This window comes from Schistocerca cancellata, chromosome 2, assembly GCF_023864275.1.
Source record: "Schistocerca cancellata isolate TAMUIC-IGC-003103 chromosome 2, iqSchCanc2.1, whole genome shotgun sequence".
NCBI lineage: Eukaryota > Metazoa > Arthropoda > Insecta > Orthoptera > Acrididae > Schistocerca > Schistocerca cancellata.
This window is the reverse complement of record NC_064627.1, coordinates 149,990,974-150,016,431: the sequence shown is the minus strand read 5'-3', so window position 1 is coordinate 150,016,431 and position 25,458 is coordinate 149,990,974. Positions and strand designations below refer to the sequence as shown.

Sequence of the window (25,458 nt, the reverse complement as noted above, 5' to 3'; positions counted from 1 at the left end):
GCAGTGCCACTTACGTTCGGTGATCCTGGTGTTGATTTTGAAACATCCCCTTAGAAAAATTAATGAATTACTGTGCTGATAAACCTCTACGTTATTGGCTTTTCAAACAGTTGAGCAAAACTGAACGTACTCAGACATTACTCTCTTTACTTCTTCTGATCAACACTTAACTGACGCACAATATTTTTAGCGCAACGAAATCTGACTTTCAAAAATCCCTACAAAAGAATGGCCCTGACTAACAATAACCTATACCTTTCATGAATCACTTACCTCACAAAAATCTTCGTTACTCGAACTACTGCAGTTCAGCGAGCGCCACTACTGCCAGCTAAATAAACGATTCTAACTACTGAAGGCACTAACTACTCTCAAAATTCTGCGATCCCTCTCACCATATCCATCACTGCTGGCGGCTCACCTCCAACTGCGCAAAGCTACGCGCTGTTCACATCCAACTGCCCAACACTACAATAGCGAATTCCAACAACGCAAACCAACCACAGAGTGCACACAGCACAGTCAGTGATTTTTATACAGAGCGCTACGTGGCGTTACCAACATAAAAACCTAAACAACCGACTTACAATTTATCGTCTATTCATGCCAACAGACTTTTTCACATGAACCTCATATACGGCTTGCTCCCAACATTGCAAGTGGATTCTTTTTCTCCTTTGCCGATCTGAGACACTCTTAGATCTTCTTTGCCGGTTTATAAATAGTCATTACGTCGGATATGCGCAACACACGGCCGATTCTGTTCGTCACTCTGGGGAATGTCTGGCAGAAAGGCCCTATTCGAAATTTCTTCTTCCGATATGTGAGTTCGCGACTCTTTTCATGTAACTTGTAAAGTACCCATTGCTGCTCAGAACGTTTCCTAGGTGTTGCGTTCGCCCCTGGGATGCTGCGGGTCACATATTCGTCTTGCGCCTATTACGAGCGTGGTAACCGTGCCTCGTTTCTGGTTCGGGTGATGATTCGACAGTTTGTGCAGTAATCGGTCTGTATGTCACGGTTTTCTAAATACGCTGTGTCCTATGTTTTCACCGTCTGTCGTAACCAACACGTCTACAAAGGGTAATTGTTGATCGTTTGTAGGTAGCAAGGGGAGGACCGCACTGGAAATGCCAACGGAAAAGCCTTTGGACGTTGGCACGCCACGTGCAGATAATCTGCGGCCGTCAGCTCGACTCCAGCCCCGCCACCGGTAACGGAGATAGGAGCCTTGACAATGCCAGCCATTCGTGCTGGCGAAACGTCAGAAAATCATCAGACAATCGTCATCCGAAGAACTCGAGGCAGAATCCAACACGTAATTTCCCAAGAAGTGGACGCGAAAACCTTATCAATTGTGACGCAGATCAAGTTTCCCGATGAACTGATACTTCAGTTTTCAAAATAAAATTGTTACTTGTCATTGAGAAAAGTCACGTGCAGCTGAACAACTCAGTGCTACAAGGGAAAGACTCATATCTCTGAACGACGATTGTCTCCATGATGGAAAATTATATTGGAGATATATAGAAGTCGATGAAGAAACAATAAAATTAACTCGAGCTATTGAAAACTTTCACGATTTTCCTCTTAAAATGCTTCAACGCAACTTGCTGCATATACATTCCACGACCCACTTGACAGTGTGTGGCGGAGCGTACTTCTGAAACCAATATTAGTCTCCAACTTTCTAGTTCCGTTTGTGAATGGTATACGGCGAGAACGACTGACTTTTTCTCTGTTTTCCTCGAACTGGACAATTCGCAAGATGCAACAGGAAGGAGGTATTATGTTGCCATCTTCTTCTTGGGACTTAAGCTCTCGACTTCTCTATAGTAAACCTCTCTGTGACACACAAAGCCTCTCTTGTAGCCTCTGTTACTGGAATTTGTTGACAATCTCTGTAACGCTCCCGCGGTTCCTAAAGATGTCGTCAAGAAATGCGCCACTCTTCGCCGGACCTTCTCTATCTCTTTTATTAATCCAGCTTCGTACGTATGGCAGATTGACAAGTAGTAAGTCAAGAATCAGGTGAATTAGTGTTTTGTGGGCCATTTGTTTCGTAAGTGAACTGCATTTTATTAAGATTCCTCCAATGAATCTTAGCCTGACATCTGTTTTGCGCGGCCATACCACATTATTACACATATCTGGTTCTGCCAACGACCTTGTCAAAGAGCGGAGGAGCGGACTGAAGTTCAGGGCGCTATCGTGCCTTTGGGTTGGGAAACTACCCCTAAAAGGCGGATGCAGAAGAACTGGAAACCACTGCATTAAAGACACATGATGGAGAGCCACAGGACATGTTGCCTGTAACTGAAAAAGTGTGTCGTGATGCAATCTCCATAGGGGAAACATTCCGGACTAGTCCCCCATTCGGATCTTCGGATGGGGACTGCCAAAGGGGGAGGTGACCACGAGGAAGACTGAATAACCAACGAAAGAGTAATGTTCTTCGAGTAGAGGCGTGGAATGTGAAAAGTTTGAGAGTAACGGGAAAGCTAGAAAATATGAAAAGGTAAATCTTAGGCTCAATCTGAATATGGTGGGGATAAGTGACGTGAAATGAAACGACGGCGACGATTTCTGGTCACATGAGAACAGACAGGGTAATATCAACAGCAGCAGAAAATGGTGTAGTGGGAGTCATGTCCAGGGACAGTGACGCATCTTACCAAAGTTACTTTGTCGGTTAAGTGTTGCACACCAGTGTACGTTGTAAACCAGGGGTGTACAACCCGAAGCACAAATCAAATATCAATGTCGCCCAAGAAGTGAGCACGTATCACACAATCAGTAAAAAAGGATTTCTTGAAATTCCTTCTCCTTTTATGTTAAGTTACGATAAATTGAATATTTTCTAATTGAAACTCCCGCCACATGATGCTGCTATTTGCTCACTGGTCCCCACCCCCTCCCCCCCACCCTCACCTTTCTTTCTGTTTCTCGGAGGTTATCGTCAGTGTTAAGTGCGCCCCAAAAATACTCGTCTTCTTCCAACAGGGCCCAGGTAAGGTAAGAGGTTGGACGGGTCTACCGTAAACAGCAACGCCCCTGTAACAATTCTCTGGCATACCCCGGGAGCAATTTTTACATTACCTTTTTAAAGCTGTATGTGCGACAGAAAAGACAGTGTACTACTTCTGTGGTTAGTGACAGCTGAGTCCTGAACCATTAACCTATGCAATTGGTATAAATTTTATGCCTCATAAAACAATTTGGATACGCTACCTCACTTGTAAAGTTTAGGAGAAGTAGTCTCTCCGGCCGGGGTGGTCGAGCGTTTCTAGGCGCTACAGTCTGGAACCGAGCGACCGCTACGGTCGCAGAGTCGAATCCTGCTTCGGGCATGGATGTGTGTGACATCCTTAGGTTAGTTAGGTTTAAGTAGTTCTAAATCTAGGAGACTGATGACCTCAGAAGTTAAGTCCCATAGTGCTCAGAGCCATTTCAACCATTTTTTGAGAAGTAGTCTCTCTCTCTCTCTCTCTCTCTCTCTCTCTCTCTCTCTCTCTCTCACACACACACACACACACACACACTTACATAATATAGCGCAATTGAAAATAAGCTTAGAGCGGCTGTCATTTGAATGTTAACGAGCAAATAATGATTCACCAATATAGTGATCCAGAATTTAACAAGTGTTAGCTTTTTTTTACGTCACCTAGCTGTCTGAATGACGATGTTTCCTCAGTTCTGTAAACTTTAAACACAAAAGAAGAATTAAGCTATCAGGATGATATCATAAGCTGTATCATTTTCACTTAACGCCACACTAATGTGAGACGTCACTCCGCATAATTTTTAGTATGCAGTGGCCGTCGAAAAAGCACCTGTCGAACTGTCTGCGTCTGTAACCCGATAGCATGGCAAAAGAAACTCCTTCTTACTAATGTTTTATACCTGCGACTAAATATGTATACGCCAAAGTACTCACGGACTTTGTGTCGAATGATACAACATAGTGGAGGCCGTAGAACGTGGCACTACATCATGTCTAAGTAAGAAAGAATGATTTGGTTTGATCGTTACTATGCAGAAAGAATTTGGTTCGTAAGCATATATAATGATATATATAGTTTACAAGTCTATCTGCGTCCTCAAAACCGCAGATAAAAACTCTGTTTCACAATCAGTAATCGGAGTAATACGTTCCCGGAGTGCTAATTAAAAAAAAGTAGATTTAATGTAGTTTTTAACTGGTGAGATGATGGGTACTTTGAATCCGAAGGATTGGAAAAATGATATGAGGTGCTGTAATCAGCTTCTATTCAACCAAGTTTTCGCAACTATGAGATTCCACTTTACCGGGCGGATGAATAACGCGTGCTTAAACGCAGTGTAATCGCGACCAAAAGGTGCAGAAATTTATCCAACAGTCCTCTAAATAACGTACATAGCAAATAATTGAAATAATCTCACCCAACTCTATAACAACTGTAGAATCTCGACACCAGCACAGATTGTTTCCAGGCAAACCCAATGTTTCTTCGAAGTCGTAACACCGAACAGAACCCATCCAAATGCGGAAATCATCAACATCACAACACAGAATGGGAATGTTAATTCAAACAAAGACTTCGTCGTGGCTTTTAACCAGCGAAGACTTTGCAACAGATAAACTGACTAGCCAACGATGTGACGTCGCCTCAGCAACCATGCAAAGTGGTTGCTCGAAGAGCTTAATCGAAGCTGAAAATAAGGATTGAAGATTGCAAAAATAACTGTTGCGATCTACTAGAATGTGAAGCACTGGAATTGGCGAATTAATAGGCAACTTTCACTCTGATGTTGTTGTGGTCTTCAGTCCCAAGATTGGTTTGACGCAGCTCTCCATGCTGTTATTCTACCATGTGCAAGCCTCTTTATCTCCGAATAACCACTGCAACATTCATCCTCCTGAATTTGTACTCATCTCTTGGTCTCCCTCTATGATTCCCTCCCTCCCCCCCCCCCTCCCGCCTCCCCGCAACTTGGTAATTCCAGTGAAAATGAATGTTTTAATAAACAAGTGTGACAGGAAATAATTTTCTTTTAATAGCACAGTGCAGAGTTCAGAAATTTAAAAAATCAAGTAACGTAAAATGTACGTTCTTACTGTACTTGCCGTGTTGCTTGTGCGTTTAAGCGCATTTTAAGTAATATGGTTGGCTAAGGTGTAAATCAGGAGGATCAATAATTTGACTGTCGCGCATTGAACGATGGAAAATCGAACTTCAATGTACATACTACACCCCAAGTCAATGCTTGACGAAAATTAAAATCAGAGAACGCGCCAGTATCATCCAGTAGCACCTCCTAGTTATGGAGTACAGAAATGGGACCTCTGCTCAGACCACCTACCAGAGATTTGCACATGGGCGCAGGAACATCTCGATCGAATGTCTAGAATCTTGTTGATCTCAAATACAATCAGATTGCACACCGATACTTAACGTGTAACGTTCGACACCACAATCAACATTGACTAAATACACTGCAACAATTTAAATTTTATGTTTGTTTATATTCCCTTGTACGGTGTTTCTTCTACTTATCGAATAGCAAAAGAATATCATAACCTTATAAACACAAAAAAGTTATTACGCGTGAGGAAATTATTGACGATTCGTAGCAAATGAGAGTAACGCTACCAGCCACGGAATCGCGTCTTGACCGTAGAAGAATTCTGGTTCGACTAGGGCAGAACTCTTGCTGTGAAGGCAAACCCAGGGTTATGAAGAAAACGACCGACTGCGCAGATAGCTATGCTTTTAACAGCCAACGTAACTGTGCTGATTTTCACAGTTTTGGGCAGGCTAATCATTGTAATTTAGGTCGCCAGACATCGACTTCTTCTAACAGCCGAACGTCTCTGGCGTAGTCACGCGCAAAAGACCGTTCAAACTTGGCGCAGACGACTCCCTTAAGACTGAAAATGTCATCTTGGAGAACGTCACTAATTTATGAATTAACTTTAGACTAATAAAAATTATGGAGAATACCTCTACACTGGGACATCATTAGTGCCCAGTCGGTATCGCTCCTCCATTCTCGCAACACTTATAAAATCACAAATCAGATCATAGTCAAAATTAATTGGTTCATATACGAATGTCAGTGCTGGCCTCAAAGGCTTGTTTAGTTAATCCATGTCTGATGTGGCGATAACGCTTTGCCACCCCTGGCGTGCGTGGCATCACAAGTACAGAAGCCAAAGGTAACCCGCAAAAAGTGGAAAAGTGATAAAGAGGAAGGAAACACTCGTGAAAGTGCGTCATTAAACGGCTACTCTTCTGAATATGTAGTGACAGTTGAATATCAGTTCCAGTGCCCGACTCAAATATAAATTTCCTGATCGTGGCGAGCACAGCAGCCATGACCATTTCTTTCAATTTCAAAGGCAATATGTTCTCACTTCAAAATATTATTTGGTGGGTTTGTATGTATATATTCTTTCTGTTACTGTATTTCGACATTATTTATGGAGGACGGTCCTTCATAGCATCACTTTCACTGTTCATTTTAGTGCCAAACTGTGCAGCAGACAACATTAACTACATTCACGGTTTTGGCGCCGACCTCTCAATACAAGACCGTGCTATCGGAGTAAGAACCCAAACGTGAAGCAAAGTTTCATTTTCATTTATATTTTTACCCATGGCTTCTGTACACTACTGTCAGAGGTTCTACTTCGCGATTCGTGGTAATAACACGACTGAGGTAAAAGAGTCGACGGGGAATTTCTCCTGTTAAGTGTTCGAAAATGATAGGTAGAACCTCAGTGACAATGAAAGTTTGCGTCAGGTCTGAAGACGTGCGAAAATCGCTAGAACACTGTCGCAGTTCGTTGCAAGTATCGTTAAAGTTATTTGGGAGTGACACTTCATACGAAAGTTTCTTTCGTCCTTCAGTTTTGTACAGAAGGGCAGTTTGTTATTTTTATGTGTTTACTCCCATACTCGTGAATGTACACCATTACTCGTTGTGGATGTACAGAAATGTATATCTGTCATTTTGGTACGTAACCCCTGTCGTAGTGAACACGAGCGAGAGCAACGTTCCGTATTCTCAAAGCTTTGTAACTGTCTTGTCGAATCAAACCGGGTCGAGCAACGTTCTGTGCAATATTCTACGAGTTTTTATGAATACGTACGTATGCCGCTACGGCAGTGACGTTATTTTAAAACGTCGAAGGAAAAAAACTAATGATTAAGGCGACTACTCCCAATAAGCAGGGAATCTGCGTTTGAATCCCGGTCCGGCAAAAATTTTTGTTTTCCTGTGCTTACTGATTGTATGGCAGGTTCAGTACGTGTGAATGTTTTGCTCTGATATACAGGACACTCCCGTTAATCCGAAGTAATTGGGACCGGACCTTGTTCCGATTACCTATTTGTTCGGATTAGGCGAAATTACGGTGACGCGTTTCTAGGATGAAGTATACCAAGCACATAAGTAGGTACACCATGGTAACAAATGGGAACAAGTGTGGGAACAACGGCTCACTCTCACTCCCTGCCCTTGTTGTTGTGCATTGTTGAGGCCTTTGTATTCTTCTGAGGTCAGTGTACTGCCAGTTTGTTCGCAAAGCGCTAGGTTATGTTAGTTATCGATCGCTGGCACGCGTAACAGTTGCATTCGTTCAGATGTAGTGGTGTATGTATTTTCGTCATTAGGAAACGGAAACCCCCAACGTTAACTCTCAAAGAAAAACTGAATGCTTTGAAGCGGATAGACAATGATGAGAATGTATCTAAACTGGCAACGGAACTGGGTGTTGGTAAAGCAACCATATTTGATTGGAAAAAGATCCGAGCGAAACTTGAACATTCCTGTGCAACGTCTTCGGAAAAAACACTCGAAATTCGGCAGGCTTTGAAACAGTCCTAGTACAGTAAAGTGGATGAAGTTCTTTTACGTCCGCAGCTCGTGGTCGTGCGGCAGCGTTCTCGCTTCCCGCGTCCGGGTTCCCGGGTTCGATTCCCGGCGGGGTCAGGGATTTTCTCTGCCTCCTGATGATTGGGTGTTGCGTGATGTCCTTAGGTTAGTTAGGTTTCAGTAGTTCTAAGTTCTAGGGGACTGATGACCATAGATGTTAAGTCCCATAGTGCTCAGAGCCATTTTTGAAGCTCTTTTACTTTGGTTTACGCATGAAAGAGATAGGGGAACTCCTTTGAGTGGAGTACTGGTTCAGGAGAAGGCTGTTTACCTGAACAAGTTAATGAATTTTGATGCGTCTTTTAGTGCGAGTACGTGTTGGTTGGACAGATTCAAAAAACATCGTGGAATCCGTCAGCTAACAATTACTGGAGAGAAGTTCTCTTTTGACCGTGATGCAGCGAAGGAATACTTGGGTGAGTTGAGAGGAAAAGTATTCTCCCCGACAAATTTATAACGCTGACGAGACTGGCCTTAATTTTAGGGCATTGCTAACAAAAAGCCTGGCATCAAAAGCAGAAGACCATGCTCCTGTTTTTAAAATGTGCAAAGATCGTGTGAGTTTATTAGTGTGCAGCAACGCTGCTGGTAATCACAAGCTGCCTTTAATGCTGATCGGCAAATCTGCTAGGCCCAGAGCTTTTAAAAACTTGCAACATGAAGTCCCTGCCCATATATTGCCGCAACCAGAATAAAGCATGGGTGGATGGTACGCTGTTCAAAGAATGGTTTCACGACCAGTTTGTTCCCTCTGTTCGACGGTTTTCTCAGGAAAATGTTTTGTCTCCCCTTGCAGTCCTTTTTACTGATAACGCGCCATCTCACCCCAGCACTGAGGAATTATGCGATCGAGAAATTGCAAAGCTTTTGCCGCCGATTGTTACACCACTTCTACAGCCGATGGACCAGGGCGTACTGCAAACATTAAAACTGATTTACAAAAAACAATTTTTAAGAATGCTGATCCAAGATGATAGCATTCCTTTAGTGGACAAAATAAAAAAGACCAATGTGAAGGATGTTTATTGGGCTGCTGAGGCATGGCAGAATATTTCAGAAAATACTCTGAGAAAATCGTGGAGAAAACTGTGGGCATCTCTTGAATTTCAGGACAACCTAGTTGAAAATGAAGAGGAAAATCTACTACAAATGATACAGACAATCCCTGGATGTGAAGAAGCTAGTGAAGGAGACGTAGAATAGTGGATGGCAGCGGATGGGGCATGTGTGGAGAACCTTACTGACGCTGATTTAGTTGCTGCTGTGACTCAAGACCAGGCAGAAGTGGACTGCTGTGACGGAAGTGACAATGAGTCTGAAAGCGACAAAGGAGAGATGGTGCCACACAGTGACGCAGCAGAAGCCCTTGATTTCGCGCTACGTTATTTGGAGCAACAGTCCACTGCTACACCTGCTGATTTGATGTTTATGAGGCGATGGAGAAACTATGTGTCATATAAGAGACTGTCTTCATTATGCCAAAAAGCAATGACTGTGTTTTTGTCATCTAAAAAGTAGGGATAAAATGTCCGCTGTATTTTAGTAAGTTTGACAGCTTTTCTTTCATTGTTATGCATTGTTTAAACCTATTGTTTCCTTGCCAATTTTTCTAATACGTGTTTACTGCACTGTGTAAATTAAAATAATGTGTATGTACAGCAGTTTACCGTACAGCTTTCCATACTTAGATCAACATTTATCATGTTCAGATTAACCGAACATTTGGATTACCAGGGTTCGGGTTAGCGGGACTGTAATTTCATGTCACTGCAGCTTCGTTCTTTAATCGTCATTGATCCATTCATGGCAGTGCAATCGTGTATGCTACTGGGAATGCAGGTTCCTTCTCCCCAAGGTTTTGTCGATATGACTCGAGTTTAAGCTCGGGTTAGACAAGGATGAGAATATGGGAAAAATGATGGCCGCTTCCTTTCCAATGGAACGCATCGGCGGCATTCCTTGACTTGTTACTTTATGCCGCACTTCCAAGTGGACACTTTGTTGCAGGGTATCGCCCACATATTGTCAAGGCTGTTTCGACTAGGCTGCAGACGTTTCGCTGAGAAGCCCTTTCACATCCACCATACAGTACCTGATCTCTCATCACTCCATTTCCTTACATTTGGCGTCCTGAAGGGATACATTCGTGACCTGACTACAGTCATGGCTGCGTAGGCAGCTGCCACATTTTTTCATGAAGGCGTCTGTCTTGTCTCGCAGTGGGGTAATGTATTAAATTCTACGGCGCTTTCTTTTGAAATAACAAATAATAACTTGCTTTTCAGAGCTTTCTGCTTCAATCTGTAAAAACGCTTTGTTGTCTCTCTGTCTGTCTGTCCGAATGTTAAGAACCCTTTTTCTCAGAAACGAGGAAACATACCACGTTTCAATTTATGTCACATTAAAAGGTCTATTGCCCCTTGGCGGTATAAAAATTTTAAGCTTCTAAGTTAACGCAGTCAAAAGATACGATCATTTATACCACACACTTTGATATTCGGGAACTCACTCATCAAAACCTAGAGGGTGCTTCCTGTTGACGTAATATCATGAAATTTGGCAAGAAGCAAGGTTTCACAGTACTATTAAAGAGAAAAATCCTAAACTGTTAATTTGTAAACATAGTATTGTCATTTCATAGTACTGTCATTCTCGAAAGTCTTTGGAATCACTGGGACAGATATCTTGCCAGTATCAATAACGGTAACAGACAATAATGGTCAATATTCCCAGAATGGATGAGCTGTCTGTATACGCAATTAAGTTTGCACGGAAACCTCACTAGGCGTGTTCTACTCGCACCTGGCCAATTTTTTGTCAATCCGTCTCGTTTCCATCTGATTGCCCTTATAAGTAAGCGTGATGTGCATCCTTGCCTATGAAACTTGTAATTGCACTATCCTTGGTGTTTTGGTACTGCGGTATTTAGTGAGGTATAAATTTACATATGTACTGATTTCGTTCAGTAACACTGCCTATAATGTATTTACTTAATGCTATCTACGAACAGTCCGATTGCCAATGTTACCAGAAGTTACAAGGGCTTTTGAGTGGTGGAGCTGACGTTTAAGTGTATCACTGCTCTACAGAAAAATATTTCGAAGCACAAGTTGTGACAGTACTTCAGTACTGTTTCCCGTAGTAACTTTACAATCGCTTTTTCTCTTACGTGGGCTGTGATTATGCCACAGCTGGGAGCCAACTTTTAGTACTTCAAAATCGAGAACATTACGAAAACAACCTTTCCATTACACATAGGCCAAATAGAGCGCAAATTATAAGAGAAACGGCGAAGAGCGACGTTTTCCACTCACAATGCGGACGACGTGAAGATGACACTGGAGGGAGTATGTGTTGGCAGAGTGACCATAACGTTGAAAGTCTATTATGGAGTGCGGATGAAACAGGATTGCAAATGCTGCGTTGCAAGGAAGTGGAAGGATGGGTGTTGGACCAAACAGCAACAGAGAGAGTGCTCGAACACTGTCAGCAGTGGACGGAGCAAGCACGTGCTCTCTCGTGCGGCAAGTAAAGCTGAAAGCCTGAGTGCTGGAGCCGAGCAGGCTGTGGAAAGGTGGGGGGGTATGGAGGGAGAGCTGGAGGGGATTCTAGTCGCAATTTTGGGACCTGACAGCCGTGTGCGAGAGTCACAGCGAGAAGTACGCCGTTTCCATATGACCTATTTTCGGAATTCGTTGATTACTATTTAATATGTAGGGTCTCAGTTAATGAAGTTTTATGACAGGAGTCTGCTGCGAAAGTATCGAAGTGAATAACGCCGCGAGGAAGCAGCGCAATCAAGAGAAGAAACTGTTTGGAAGTGTCTCAGTTAGGAACGTAAAGGTACCAAGATTTTTCGTCACGTGTAATTAATGTGTATCAATTCAGCAGTGCGTTCAGCTTGATTAATTATGAATACTTTACATGGTGAGTTACAGTTTCGTACCTCAGTCAGTAAAAATGGAACCCTTACATGATCACTTCATTGTTCATCTCTCTGTCTGACTGACAGATATGGTAATTTTTTGATACAAGTTCACAAATCAAAACCTTTGGAGTTCTTCCCGTAACCTAGAATCATAAAATTAACAAAATGCAAGGTTTCACAGTACAAGTAAAGGAATACATCATTCGTGAACTGTCAAAGATCTCAGGAACTACTGCCAGCATTTTGATCTTGTTTTCAGTAATAGGTAGTATGATTTACATGGAAGGTTTGTGTATGTAATCTACAAATATTTCGTGCTGATTGGTTGAGCTACCGTAAGTCCCCTGAGGCCGTACAAGCGATACCTTTGCCATCTAGCGGTGAAAGGCTTAAGGCCTCCCGACTACCATACCATGGCCTTTAAACTACTGATTTCTACATACAAACTTTCCCTGACAGTCTATGCATGCGACACGTACAGCATCTGCAATGTTTCAGAGCGAAGTGATACGGGTAACTAATGCAGAATTGCACCTCCATTGTTTGGGATGAGGTTCCAATTTCCCATAAAATATCCTTTTAAGCGTTCCACGGAACAGTTCGACATACGCGTAACAATAGCCCTACACCCGGCTGTACTGTATTTTTCTCTGAAGACTTCCATCAAATGTTACCAGTAATTCTAATGAGGAGGAGAGCAGACGAAGCCATCGCATTTGCAATTGCTCAGTAATGTAGCAAAATTAATAAAATAAATAGAATATTACATTAGTGAATACGAAACTAATAAATGGAACTAAAAGCTGACAATTAAAACATTCCCGGGTCGATATCTTGCCAGTATCAACATTGATACTGGTAAACACCCTCGAGGTTCTCGATTCCCGGAGTCATCTATATACAGTACTACCGGGAGCGTCGAAGCGCGACTCGTACTCGCATGTGTTCCTTTTTTTTTAATTTATTATGTTACCGACTAGGCGACCAAACCCTTGCGAGTAGAAGATGTAAGCCTTATCTGTCTGGGGACAAAAGGTCAGCAGATTAGTGATATTCTCGGTGCCTGATAATGAAAAGGTAGTAAGTCACCCTTCATTCTTTTAATCTAGCTCACCAGTGGCGTGATAACAGCGACGATCACTGTAACATCCCATTACAGCCAAGTAATAAAAACTCCGGTCGCTACAATTTTCTTATAGTTTTATTTAATATTAATGTAAAATTTGTGGTTTATATAAACAAAGTACTATGCCCGTTAGGATAAAATTAACACCTGTGGTGTCACAAACAAGAGAAGATCGGAGAGCGTAAAGATGGCGACAGACGTAAAAGTACGTTAAAGGAGGATCGGGTTATGTAATGGGAAAAGAAAAGGAGTAGAATAGAAGATTCGCTTAATGCCAGACGACAGACCCTGCGTGATTGGACAACTAACTGGATTCTGATCTGAACCTGTCTAACAGAAGGTGAATGAACAGTGTTTTACCGAGAGCGAAGTTACTTAAACTTTATTGTTTAACGAGGTGAAATGCTTATTTAGACTGTGGAGTACAGACAAGCTGTAGCAGACTTACAATCTGTTTTTATCAGAATTTTTGTACATTACATGGACTTCCGTTAGCAAGTAACTATTTATAACTAGCGTTAAATTGCTGTAGGAACATAGTACGAGCATGAGGAAATTGAAGTTCACTTCGCTTGTGAATTACATCTGCTATGTGTATTGTTGTCATAAAACGTGTTTCGTGCCACACCTCCACTAAACCTCATCCAGCAATTTTCTTTGGAAAGATAACAAGATTTCTTGCCACTGCGTTCATTTCTGGAACTGCAGGTTAGAGAGCAATATTTATTTGTGAATTTATAAAGTTAGAAGAAGCAGCAGATGCCATCCTGCCACTATCCTGGTGAGCAGCATCGACGCAGTCAGAGATCACATCATCCTGCTTGTTCTTCCAACAACTGCACGGAGAACATTTTTCCGCAAATGAGACATATCATTTGGTGCCTTTTCCCACTCCTACTCCATCAACCGACTGACATTACTGGGCTGTTCCTTATTTTCCGTCAGCCCTCTGACTGGCTTGATGTGGTCTGCCAGGAATTTCTCAAATGTGCTAACCACTTCAGAGTAGCACTTGCAGGCAGCGTCTTAAGTATTTGTTAGATATACGGGGCGTAAAAAAACTACGCACACAAAATTTAGAGTGTTTTCCACGAGATAGAAGGAAATACTTTATTATATGACAAAATCGTCACATGGGCACCGTTTTCCTGCAAGAATTCTTTGAAGGCTTTGACGTTAGTGTTCACTCTGCGCTGTGATGAATATTGTTTTAGAAATGTTGATGAACAGGTCGTCTGTTTACATTAATGCACAACTGGAATCTGCGCACTAATGATTAACATTCTGGAAATACCCAGATGTTTCAATAATAGCGGCAGCGACTTCAGACAAATGGGCATCCACATCTTCTCGTGTTTCGTACACCAAACGCATGGTCTCTCCCTCCCCCCCCCCTCGCCCCCCCCCCCAACACAAAAAACACATACGAGTGAGGTCGGGACAATGAGGTGGCCACGGTTCTGGTCCACCTCTCTCAATCCAACAACTGGGGAAATATTCCCTAAAAACAACAACAAAGTGTGGTGTGGTCCCTCCGTGCTTGAACAATCATCATTGCCTGGGTGCAAGCGACACATTCTCAAGCATTTCAGGTAGTAATTCACAGCGAATTATTCCTTCGTCGATCCCGTTAGGAGGAGGTCCGGTTCAGTCAGACGGTCGTGAGCGATACCACCCTTCACATTCTTGTTAAATCGCTGTTGATGGTGGTACACACGAACTGCCTTAGGATTTTCCAACCGACAGACATGGCTTCGTTGCTGCTGAGTATTCCTTTCCTTGTGAAGGCAGCCTCGTCAGTAAATGAGGGGCCCGTTTTAATGGGATGTTTACAAACTGCCATAGATGCCGTTGGCAGAATACCAAGCCCTGGAGTAAGTTGTCAGCTGATACATCTTGTACCTCCAGAAACTTGAATGGGTGCATATCCGGCTCGTGCGGGACGTTCCACGCATTGGCGTTCGAGGTACCGGGTGGTTATAATTACAGTGCGGTCGTAACAGACTCCATGGCGGACGAAGTGTGGTAGACGTTCTAACGCGTTAATGTGAAGCCGATTTACGCTGAAAAAAATGTGGCCCAGTTTTGGGCACCAGTTGCAACTCTGTCGCTGTGAAAGCGAGAAAGACGTATAGATGGGTTTCCATATCTAATGGATTAGGAAGGGGACGTGGGCAGGAAATGTCAAACAAGGAACAAAGGCACAATGTTTTTTCCATTATTTTGGCGAGATGCTGATCAACAGTGGCTGGCAGCAGTTTCTGTGGAACCTCAGCAACGTATTTCTATATACACCTTCATATGAGGTAGAGATCGAACGTGTCCCCGATAAACGCGTCTTTTTAGATATCTGCAATGCCAGAAGTCACATATATTCAGATTAGGTGATCTTGTAGGCCATGTATCTTGAAAAGCTCTGGAGATAACACGTTCGTGGAAGGTTGCATGAAGCAGATGTTTCACTGGGCGAGCGACGTGAGGTGTTGCACCATTTTGCATGGAAACAGTGATCTCCACACACATCCACTCTTCCAAAGCAGGAATCACGTCCTGTACAAGGTGGCCTCGAAAACTGCAGACGTCACGGTTCACCTGACAGGCCCTCTGGATGTGCTCTCTTTGAAGAAGAACGGACCGGGAATAAAGGTGCTTGTGAATCCACACGACACATTCAAATATGAAACTGGAATTATATTAATACCTTCAGCTGCGGGCGGGCGTTGATATATATCAACGGGGACAGGTGAAACTATGTGCCCCGACCGGAACTCGAACCCGGGATCTCCTGCTTATATAGCAGACGCTCTATCCATCTGAGCCACCGAGGGCACAGTCAATAGCGCGACTACAGAAACTATCCCGTGCACGCCTCCCGCGAGAGCCACATTCTCACCTTGTATGTCCACACACTACCTTCGTAGTGTCCCACTCCAACATACTCAACCGGCCGATGTGGCCGAGCGGTTCTGGCTGCTTCAGTCTGGAACCGCGCGACCGCTACGTCCGCAGGTTCGAATCCTGCCTCGGGCATGGATGTGTGTGATGTCCTTAGGTTAGTTAGGTTTAAGTAGTTCTAAGTTCTAGGGGACTGATGACCTCAGATGTTAAGTCTCATAGTGCTCAGAGCCATTTGCACCATTTGAACCAACATACTCATTACTCGTGGAAAACATTCTTACCAAGAGTTCGGGGAACGTGTGTGCATCCCCACAGAAGAAGCAGAAGGTCATGGCCGGTATTGCCAGAACTATATACATGTGGATATGATGTCTGTTCTTTCGGACATGTCCGAAAGAACAGACACCACTGATGACCTGCAGCCATCTGACGGGCGTTGATATATATCAACGGGGATAGGTGAAAATATGTGCCCCGGCGGGGACTCGAACCCGGGATCTCCTGCAGAGGCGTGCGCGAGATAGTCCCTGCAGTCGCGCTATCCTCTGTGCCCTCAGTGGCTCAGATGGATGGTGCATCTGCCATGTAAGCAGGAGATCCCGGGTTCGAGTCCCAGTCTGGGCACACATTTTCACCAGTTCCCGTTGATATATATCAACGCCCGTCAGCAGCTAAAGGTATTAATATAATTCCAATTTCGTTCTAGATGGCTGCAGGTCATCAGTGGTGTCTGTTCTTGCGGACATGTTGTAAGTAGGCTGTTTAGGTTTTCTTATTGGCAACGTTACGTAGCGCTCTGTATGAAAATCACTGGCTGTGCTGTGTGCAGTCTGTGGCTAGTTTGCATTGTTGTCTGCCATTGTAGTGTTGGGCAGCGGCAGCTGGATGTGAACAGCGCGTAGCGTTGCGCAGTTGGAGGTGAGCCGCCAGCAGTGGTGGATGTGGGGAGAGAGATGGCGGAGTTTTGAAATTTGTAAGACTGGATGTCATGAACTGCTATATACATTATGACTTTTGAACACTACTGAGGTAAATACATTCTTTGTTCCTATAAAAATCTTTCATTTGCTAACTATGCCTATCAGTAGTTAGTGCCTTCCGTAGTTTGAATCTTTTATTTAGCTGGCAGTAGTGGCGCTCGCTGTATTGCAGTAGTTCGAGTAACGAAGATTTTTGGTGAGGTAAGTGATTTGCGAAAGGTATAGGTTAATGTTAGTCAGGGCCATTCTTTTGTAGGGATTTTTGAAAGTCAGATAGCGTTGCGCTAAAAATATTGTGTGTCAGTTTAAGCACATTCATGTATAATTTTTCTAAGGGGACGTTTCAATGTCCGAAAGAGCAGACACCATATCCATATGTATACATTCAAATATGGCGAGTGCAACGGCTCTTCATGCGCTACACGCGCTTTGACGGTAGCTTACCCCAAATTCGGCAGTTGTGTGTATTAACTGCACCCTGTAGTGTAAAATGTGTGTCGTCGGTCCATAGAACACTGAGCGGCACTTGTCATCGATCCCCGTCAATAACGGAAGAGCACATTCACAACGTCGCTGCGGATCTTGAGGTGTCATTTGCTGCACCGGCTAGATCTTGTGCGGGTACCAGTGGGAAATAGAGCAAAAACTTTCTGTATTGTTGACCATGCGATGAACAATTCTCGTGTCACTGCACGAGCACTAACACTAACCCAAAGAAGTGCTGCATGGTCAGTTAAAACAAAAGCATCCTCATCAGAAACAACCACCGGGATTGGACGCCTTCCTCTTCCAGGTGTCACACTAAGCTCACCAGTGTTTTCTGATTTCATTATCGTCTTCTTTAAACCGTTTAATGACATAGGACCTCTCGTCAAACCATCCAGTCTGCGACACTCTCTCAGTGCAGCACTGTAATTGCTGCCGTTAACATAAAACAGTTTCACTAAAGCGAGGTGGTCTCTCTTATCGATAGCCACACTGTTCAATCACGTTAAGGCTTGTCAAATGACAGCGTGGTTGTCATACTGTCATACAAGCAGCTTACATTGCCAGATTTGCACCTGGTGGCCACAACTGGAACCAGTTTGTTTTCCAGCATAAATCGATTCTGCGTTAAGGAATTAGCATATCTACCAAGTTTCTCTGGCATACGATAATTACAATCCACACTGAACCTCCGAAAGTTGTTGTACTTTAATTATAACCTCGTGGTACTAAGTTTCTTAGCAATGGATCAGGTGCTTCTGTTGGGGGTTATCCTAAATTCGCCGTAACATAGCTTCCTCAGACACAACACTTCGCACACTGCAGAGTCCATCAGTGGTCGAAACGATCGTGTTTTACCTCCCACGTTGATATAGTTCTGCTTTGGTGCTCGTATGTTGCATCATGCCATCCCATAAACAAGACACATCTCGGCTAACTCGATTAGAGTGTAATCAAACATGAAGAACCTGTAAACACTACCAGAAAATTTCGCATAAACACAACGAAGTGTTTATCCAGGGATATGAATGGCAAGTTGTGTGATTTAATAGAGCTAATGTACGAATTTTACGCCTGTCCATTTTCCAAACAAACTGTGTGACATGCGATCCAAGTACAAGCGACAACTGTCGCCGGAGCGCTTTGCGATCGCGTGTATCTCGTCGAGACACACGTACCGTATGCGTAAAGCCGGGTCGTTTCTAGGCGTTAAACAGCGCGGCGGAGATAAAGTCAGTGGGCCAGGACGACACAAGAGAATGGTAATGAGGGACGAGGAAAATGTGGTTAGGCAGGTTACAGCTTGCAGGAAGTTCCTTGTGGCCTACGAGTATAACCCGCGCTCTTCGTGCTTGGTAAGGCTGTCGAACGGGGAGGGAATGTGGATGTGGCGGGAGAAGCGTTTGGATATTGGGGCAAGGCGGGCGTTATCTGCGCCCCTTCCGCCACATGGCGGTAACGAGCGGCCCCGTAGCCCGCCCCCCCCCCCCCCCCCGCGATTTACGATGTGGCCACCCTCACTCAACCCTTCCCCTCACCAACCGCCCCAAGCCCCCGCCCCCTTCCAACCCCCACTACTCCTGCTACCCGTCAAGCCCGTTGCCGCTCCGTGGCGCGTCGCCGGCTGGTTGCCTCGTTATCCCGCCAGAGACCGCGCGGGTTGGGCCCGACTCCTCAAAGTCTTCCTACGCGTTCGGCGTCCGATGTCGTCACAGGTCGTTAATCTGCTCCAGACTCGGCGGCCCTCGAGAATCCCACGAGGCATGACTTTCTTTTTTGTACCTGTCTTGAATGGAACTGAGGCTGAAAACCATCTAATTCCTCCCTCTGACTTTTGCCGCTCCTATCATATTATAAGTGGGCGTTGGCAATTGCTGTAGTTCTCCGTTCCATAAACACAAACCGTATTTGGAGATAGGTATCGCGGTTATCCTTGAAAAAACCGATGTTTGGCTACACTGGCTATTTAGTATCCAGTTTAACCTGATTACTAAAAGCGATCAAAGTAACGGATTTGTGAAATAACCGATTTTCGGTTTTCAAAATGGTTCAAATGGCTCTGAGCACTGTGGGACTTAACATCTGAGGTCATCAGTCCCCTAGAACTTAGAACTACTTAAACCTGTCTAACCTAAGGACATCACACACGTCCATGCCCGAGGCAGGATTCGAACCTACGACCGTAGCGATCGCGCGGTCCCAGACTGAAGCGCCTAGAACCGCTCTGCCACACCGGCCGGCTTTTCTGTTTTCATTGCTATTATTTCCAACAATAAACATGGACGTCGCAAAACGATTAAAAAATTCCACGACTCCCTCAGTCATTTGCGTTACACTTTTCAATATACAAAGACTCAAAATATCAATTAAAATATATATATAAAAAAAGAAAACAGCCTGTACAAGCGGCGACTATAGAAAAACCTCAAGGAAAGGACGGTAAAGATATCTTGAGCTACCTCTTCTTTTACTGTAATAAAAAATAATCAAGCCACATGCAAAGTTTAACAAAGTTTTATTTAAACTGATTATACAAATATACATGACTGTGTCATCTTATGATATAAAAAAGTTAAAATTGTGGTTCTCTTCCTTAAATGATGAATTGTATGCGCCTATTCTTCCTGGCAAATTGGTTAATTACATCGTCAATATGACAGTCTATGTCAGGATGACTGTTCAACAGAGCTAAGCCATTTAGTGCTTCATTGTCGAGCACAGTCATGTCTTTGTACGCCGCAATGTTGAAAAACTTCCCTCTACTGTAGCAACAGATAAAGGTAGAAAAGCAAATTTTTTTTCAGCGTGTGCAAAGTAGGTAGTCAGATCTAGGACGAACAGTAACAGAATCACTATCACTAAGGGTGTTTATGATCCTATTACGAGTTAGATATTGGAAACTATTGTTACGTTATCAATAAAAATATTGTTACAAGTCTCGTAACAATATTTTTACTGATAAATTACTATTATTAATACTTCACAATCTACTGAGCACTATCGCTCTTGACTAATCTTCACCTTGCATTTGCTATAACTAGGATGTTTTAGTTATTCATTCTTCAATCTTAATATTTCTGTTTCTGAATGTAAACTAGCTTCCTATTCGGCGAATCGTTCGTGCTTATAACGCTACGTATCGAAGATTCCCTGTATAAGAAAACAGTAGAATATTCGCGACTTTTCTCGAACAAATGCCAGACAGAATAAAGTATCGAGAGCACTAGAATGGACGCGACTTTTCTCGTAAGTACGTGTTAGCCATCTATGTGGCTGACAGAAACGTATAAAATACGATGACGCGGACGCGCATGCTACAAAAGAAAGTACAACTAATCGATAATTCTATTCAGTCAAGTCGACTGACGGAAGAAACGAACGAATAGCGTGCGGGCTGACTGGCGGGGGCGGCGTGGGTGGCGATGCGGGCGGCCCCGCAAAGGGGAGGGGGGTGGCGGCAGGGGGCAGTGTACAAAAAAATTCACCAATATTTTCCACTGATTTAAATCTATGTGAAAAAATAACGTTGTAATAGAGGATCACACACCACTATCTAGGCATTACGAGTAGTCAGCGTTAAAGAGTGAAAACTAAGGTTGGAGAACTCTGTTTTTCGTGTTAAGTTGTCCATTTCTAAGTGCCGCTAGCAGGTAGAGGTATGCAGACACAGGCATCAGATTAACTAATTTGTTTTTATTATAAAATTGACTTTCCTTGAACATTTTTGTACTTCCGTGTTTCTTCGATCAACTGAAGTATTTCTTCTGTCACCCATGGTTTCTTTGCTTAACTTCTATGTACCTATGTTTTTCTTTCCAACTTCTGTGATTACACTTTTTAGAGATGTCCATACATCTTGAACATAACTGCCTACACAGCTATTCCTTACTGCAGTACCTATAACCTCAGACAACTTCGAGTGTATCTCTCCATTCCTTATTGTTTCCGTATGCCACTTTGCGTACCGATTGCTCCTGAATAATTTCTTAAACTACAGCTTACTCTTCATCGTTACTGCACTGTGATCTAAGTTTACCTCTTTCCCTGGGAACACCTTACAATCCAGTATCTGTCGACTAGGTGAAGAGTGGACATGTGGAAAAAATTGACAGGTAGAAGGGTCAGGTAATAGGGCTTGTGTAAAAACGTGAGGGGTTGACTTCCACGGTATTTGAGCGACCTGTAGAACGTAAATCTTCAGAAGAAGACGGAGGCTGGTACTCAGGATGTAAAGAAGCTGCGTATACAAATTTGTAGCGTTATTAGAAGAGATAAAAAAGAGAATTTCGTTATATGGCGGAAGTGTCTCACAGATTCATTGTTTCGTCATTGCGGATGCTGGAAGCGTTTGACGCTGAACTTCCCTTAGCCCAAAGTTAACAGTTATTTTACTGCTTCGTGCGCAACATGTTGACACTGGAAACTGATTTCTAAGATAATTACACCTGCCATCTGAAAAGCTGATTTCCATATATAATTCACTCGATGTAAGTAAAATCGCTTCTCCATTTCAAAACAATGGTTGACGATATCTCGTTCGTTGTTGAACGCACTCATTAGCTTCCCATGGTTTCTTGACTAGTGCGATCTTCAAACAGTGCATGACCTGCGTCAAGACAGCTGAACATTCCTTGGTCCACTGTTGTTCCGCGTAGCAGTAAGGCAAACCCTAGAGTGGTTCCAGGCTGTCGTGGATGCATGTGGTCGTCACAGTGAGCGTCGTTTGTAATCTGGAGCATAAACATCTACGAAGACATCAGGCATAACGAGTCACCCTCATCCTGCCAACGGACTTGTCGATGGGAGCTGATGAGAGGACGGAGGTTCAGCGCACTCTCTTGTCCTAGCGGTGAGAAACTGACCCTAAACGCTGACGGATTAGCAATGATCGAAGGCATGAGGATGCAGAAGGCAACGGAAACCACTGCATTAAAGACACGTAAAGTGTCATGTGGATCTCTCCATTGGTAAAAAAATTCCGGAATAGCCGCCCATTCGAAACTCCGGGAGGCGACTGCCAAAGGGAAGGCGACCATGAGAAAAAATTGAATAATCAACGAAAGGATAACATTCTACGACTCGGAGGGTGGAATGTTAGAAGCTTTAAGATCGTAGGCAAACTAGAAAATCTTAAAAGGGAGATGCAAAGGCTGAAACTAGATATTGTAGGGGTCAGTGAAGTGAAATTGAAAGAAGACAAGGATTTCTGGTCAGATGAGTATAGGGTAATATTACAACAGCAGAAAATGGTATAACGGGAGTAGGATTCGTAATGAATGGGAAGGTAGGATAGAGAGTGTGTTTCTGCGAATAGTTCAGTGATAGGGTTGTTCTTATCAGAATCGACAGCAAACCAACACCGGCAAAGATAGTTCAGATGTACATGCCGAAGTCGCAATCTGAAGATGAAGACAGACAAAGAGTATTTGAGGAAGTTGAAAGATTAAAACAGTACGTAAAGGGAGATGAAAATCTGACAGTCACTGGGCACTGGATGCAGCTGTAGAAGTAGGGATAGAAGAGAACATTACGGGAGAATACGGGCTTGGGACAAGAAATGAGAAACGAAAAAGACTCATTCAGTTCTGTAATAGCCAATACTCTGTTTAAGAATCATAAGAGGAGGACGTATTCCTGGAAAAGGCCGGTTGATATGGAAAGATTTCAGTTAGATTACATCATGGTGAGACAGAAATTCCGAAATCAGATACTGGATTGTAAGACGTAATCAGGAACATATATAGACTCAGACCACAATGTAGTAGTGATGAGGAGTAGGCCAAAGTTTAAGATGTTAGCCGGGAAGAATCATTACGCAAAGAAGCGGGATCGGAGCTACTAAAGAATGACGAGATCTGCCTGGAGTTCTCAAGGTTAAAGATACAGCAATAAGGAATAGCTCAGTAGGTAGTAATGTGGAAGAGGAATGGACACCTCTAAAAAGGGCCATCACACAAGTTGGAAAGAAAAACGTAGGTGCAAAGAAGGTAACTGCGAAGAAAACATGAGTAACAGAAGAAATACTTCAGTTGATCGATGAAAAGAGGAAGTATAAAAATGTTCCGGGAAATTCAGGAAAACAAAAATACAAGTTGCTGAGGGACGAAATAAATAGGAAGTGCAGGGAAGCTAAGACGAAATAGCTGCATGAAAAATGTGAAGAAATCGAAAAAGAAATGATTGTCAGAAGGACAGCATGCAGGAAAGAGCACTTGCCAAGTGCATTAATACAGTATATCTACTGAATAGACATAGGGCTAGATTCGAAACAATGTTGACAAATTCGCTTCGGCTAGATGTTATTTTTGGAGTGTATCTTTAAATGTGACTACTGAAACTTCCGTTCACATTTTGCGTAAAACCGCCCAGACAATGCTCCAGGAAATCAGGTTTCCTCAAATCGGTAGAAACAGGGGTGATGGCATCGAGCCAGCCGGTGTGGCCGTGCGATTAAAGGCGCTTCAGTCAAGAACCGTGTGACCGCTACGGTCGCAGGTTCGAATCCTGCCTCGGGCATGGATGTGTGTGATGTCCTTAGGTTAGTTAGGTTTGATTAGTTCTAAGTTCTAGGCGACTTATGACCTCAGAAGTTAAGTCGCATAGTGCTCAGAGCCATTTGAACCATTTGATGGCATCGATTACGACTTGTGGCAAGGGCGTTTTTAGCTGTCCACGCTCGGCTTCAAACGCTCACAGAATCGTTACTTTTTGGAGTTCGTGCATAATATTTTTGGGAATAATTCTTCAATGTAATTACATTCGAATTCAAAAAGATTCATGTTTTTTTTCGACCGTCGCCTTGTGTTTCCCCCTTAAACGTCAGGGGCCATCTACTTTGACTCTAACTATACTTCGGTCATCGTCAGTTATTTTGCTGCCCAAATAGTGAGATTAATCTACGATTTTCAGTCTTGAGGCACCGTTTCGTATTTTTACGAAAACGAAAAGAAGATATATAATTAATTGAATAGGACAGTCACCACAGCTTGGATGAGTGTGAAACGAAAAAATAATGTTATTGAAGCAATACGTGTGAGAAAAACAAAACTTATCGCCTAATTACTCACTCAAGCGAGATGATTAAAGGCTGGCAGCATTCATGCAAATTCGGTACAGTAACTTTCGGCAGGCAGGTAATTACGGAAGAATTACTCAATCGAAGTGCAAGGATTTGTGGAAAACATCAGACTCTCGTGCCAATTAGAGTCCTTTCGTAGAGAACTGCGGAAATGAGATAACCTACTCCGCAGTACGGTTGCGTGGGCTTTCTGGCAGCGGCGTTTCCGACCCTTTTGATGGTCCGCAGGCACCGTCGGACTTCCGACCAGAGCCTTCCACACTGCTGATTTACCTAAGTCATTCACTAACAGCGGATTCGTTGTCGCCGTCAGTCAGGCAGTGCCTTCGCCGACAGCCTTCATTTCCGTATAATTTCTTAGTCCTAAGATACTTGAGTGTTATACAGAGAGAGTAATGGAAACAATGACAACAACGAAACGGAACCGTGTCTTCAAGCGTGGTTATCGCTACAGGGTGCACAGAAAACTGATGAGTACACGCATTGGCTGGGGATGAATTCAGAACAGGTAAGAGCCCAGGCCGTTTAAAAGTTGGGTAATAAGTGAAGCACCTGCTGCCGTCGTTTTGGTGTTGTTTATTATATTGCAACCGGCTGCGGTGAGTGAATACACCATCTTCAGGCCTGCATTAATGCACAGTAATGATAGCATCATCAATTTACCAACATAGCAAATACAGAGACAGATTAAAAGCAGAATAAGAATCTAGGACAACACAATGCTGGTGAATTTACGGTAACCATTTGATAAAAATTAATAGGTAGATTCGCTGTCACCTACCAAACACACAGGGTGACAATTATTGAACTACATGAACTAAAATCGTAATAACTTCTGACCTTTGCGTTAGGACCTTCAAACTGCACGGTTACCCACGAGACATGAAAGGAATTAGTACGTGCATACAGCGATTGGTTTAGCGACGAAGCCCACCTTCATCTTGATGGGTTCGCCACTAAGCAAAATTGTCACATTTGAGGAACTGAGCCTCCGCAATTCGCGATCGAGAAGTCTCTTTACTCTCACTGTGTGATTGTG

At 43.4% G+C, this 25,458-nt stretch overlaps 1 protein-coding gene and 1 non-coding gene across 4 annotated transcripts in view; both read right to left on the bottom strand.

Annotated features, from left to right (window-relative positions):
- Positions 1 to 25,458, bottom strand: part of LOC126161443 (neutral ceramidase-like) — a 516,902-nt gene that overhangs the window by 302,480 nt on the left and 188,964 nt on the right. The gene's annotated exons all lie outside the window — the stretch shown is intronic.
- On the bottom strand, positions 15,732 to 15,806 carry Trnai-uau (transfer RNA isoleucine (anticodon UAU)). Its single transcript has one exon. It is a non-coding gene; the product is annotated as a tRNA-Ile (tRNA).